A 2828-nucleotide genomic window follows, 5' to 3' on the forward strand; every position below is an offset into this window, starting at 1 on the left:
TGCGTGCGTGCGCATCTGTATATTAGTCTATGAGTACATGCACGTGCTGAGTGTCCGAAACTTAGACAGACAAGTCACAACAATGATCCAGGGAGCCAGTGATCCCAGGCACTTTCCAGGTGGTTCACTGCTCCACTTCAGTGCTTCTCATCTTAAAGTCATTGTTCATGGAGCGGAACTGTTTCAAATCGCCCCATACAGTAGGAAAACACACGGAGCCAAATGTACATCAAAATAAAAAACGCACTAACAAGCAGGCATTAATGCGACGGTAAAGATTGTAATGCAACACGTGACAATTTACCACCAATTCTGGCCTCCCTGCATCAGCTTCCTGTTCAGTTTCGTATTAATTTAAAAAGTCTATTAGTCTTTGCACAACCAGGCCCCTCTGTATATCAAGATCTACCCGGCGCCATCTTAGATCAGCTGATTGTTGCCTTTTGTGATGGGCACTGAAGCGTTGTTAAGAAACACGCAGCACAAAAAATTGTTATTATTTTGAAATCCAATCATTATTTTAAAAATGGTGTAAAGTTCACCTGTTGCCGTTCATTTGACACCGTTCAACTGTTTCCTGGTACAATAATATATTAATGATGAGGGATTATTGATCTTCACCGATGCATTTTAATGTGTTTGGTCTTGTATAACTGTCATTGAATAAAAATGTCTGGATATTTTACTGAAATATCAACTTACTGACATCAAACCTTTTGTTGCCCCCCTAAACAATGCTCCTTGATAACTGAGTAGACCAAGTTAAAGAGTGTATTTAACCAGCAAACACGGTCACATTTAGCTCATCTCCATTTCTGATAACAACGTTGACCCTTTTCTCTTTGCAGAGTTGCAGCCAAACACGCAAACACACAACAAAAGACTGGCAAAGACCACAGAAAGACTTCTTTTTTTTCCATTCAATTTATTTTGTTAGTTTAATTTCTATAGCAGGTGAGGGAACATAACAGTCACGCAAGGGTTTTCTTGAGCATAGTTTTCAGAAGTCACAGTGTTTTAGACGTGGACAAGAACATAAAAAAAAACATGACAATGAAGAAGGAAGGGCCAAGAGGAAACTTTAAAAACAAGGTGTAACAGTGACACATTCCTGCACACCTTCACCTTCATGGTCCTCCAACCCCTTTGCTCCACAAAAATAAAAAACAGAAAAGGCCTCTGCTCTAAAGTGTTGTCAACCCCTCCCTCCCGTAATCTCCCCCATTCAAAACTTCAAACAAAACAACAAAACAAAAACAAACTCGGCAACAAATAGATATATTTATATATAATATATATTTACTCTTTAAAAATATAACTTCAGTCTAGATACTAACATCTGTACAAACTACAAAAATAAATTTTTAATATAAATAATTTATATGGCATGACATTGACAATTTTTTCTGAAATAAACTAAAAACGAATGCAGGAGCCCCCCCCCCCCAACCTCCGACTCCCCCAACTATGAACTCCTAACCTCCGTCTGACAAACGCCTCCTGTCTGTCTACGGTCTGATCGAACTGTGAATGGTGCTTTGCCCGTTTCGCTTGATTATTCACAACTGCACAGTAGCTACTTAACTCTTCTTTCATATTTACAGAAGAATCCAAAGCTGCCACTTTACAAAATGACATGAAAAATAAGAGTGATTGGCAAAGTTTTTCCCTGCAATTTAACCTGGCAGTGATGAGACCAATACTGAATGAACATTAACAGAAACTTAAATTAAATGATGACCCTAACAGCGAGACAGTTTTAAGAGCGAGACATTAGAAAAGTGAGTCAGAGCAGGCTGAAGCATAAAAAAAAAAAATTAAAAAAAAGAACAAACGTGTTTACATGATGCAATAATTGCACTGGGTCACAACAGCGTGATCGTGTTACAACCCTAAAGCAGCCAGCAAAGAAAATCGCTCCCTTTGCGTTGGATTTTTAGAATTCCCTTTCAAAACAACACGAGGAGATGAACGACGCTTTTGTCACACAAGGCGACAAGTGTGAACTTCGACCACTGTAGAGCTTACAAAGAAAACTACAGTACAATAATAATCTTATCACAGCTCCTTCAAGTAGTTTTTAAACTGCGGAGGACAATGGGACACCCAGACGGAGACTCAACATGAAATATGATACATGAATTAGATGTGACCCTGCCAGCATGTTGACAGAATGCTCACATTTAAATATATATATATATATATGTATTCCCACAGATGATGTGATGACTGACAACTCTACTAATCAATCTACCACTGCTTCTTGACAAACATTCTGTGTCTGGACGAGACAGGTGAAACACAATGACACGGGAACATAATACTGAATGCTGAGATAACAAGGACATGGGGATATACTGAAGGCACAATGGTTACTACTGCTTAGAAAACAGTATTGGCAGTGTAATTCTCGGCTTTTGTTACAGCGTACACTGTCATAAGAATATCTATACTTAGAATACAAGAGAGAGTGTGTCAGACGCAGAATATCTCACAGTACAACACTGTGCACAGAGTTACTAAGTATACCGACTTACGCAAGAGGGAGGAGAGGGGTACTGCATTTTTAAGGCAAATCACTTACAATTATTTTGAAGTGTAGCAGCAAAAAAACCGGAAAAAGAACCACATAACAATACAAATAGAAATAAAACACTGACCATGTATGTTCAATAGCCTAATATCTTAATAACATCTCACTTTCTGTGGACACTTTTTACATATAGCACATTTCTTATTCTATACACCGTGGGGGAGTGGGAAATCAACTGCCCCACAAAAAAAAATAATCTTTTACATCTGATCTTTTACACAAGTGTATACCCAAG

This window comes from Scophthalmus maximus, chromosome 5 (genome assembly GCF_022379125.1).
Source record: "Scophthalmus maximus strain ysfricsl-2021 chromosome 5, ASM2237912v1, whole genome shotgun sequence".
NCBI classification, from domain to species: Eukaryota; Metazoa; Chordata; class Actinopteri; order Pleuronectiformes; family Scophthalmidae; genus Scophthalmus; species Scophthalmus maximus.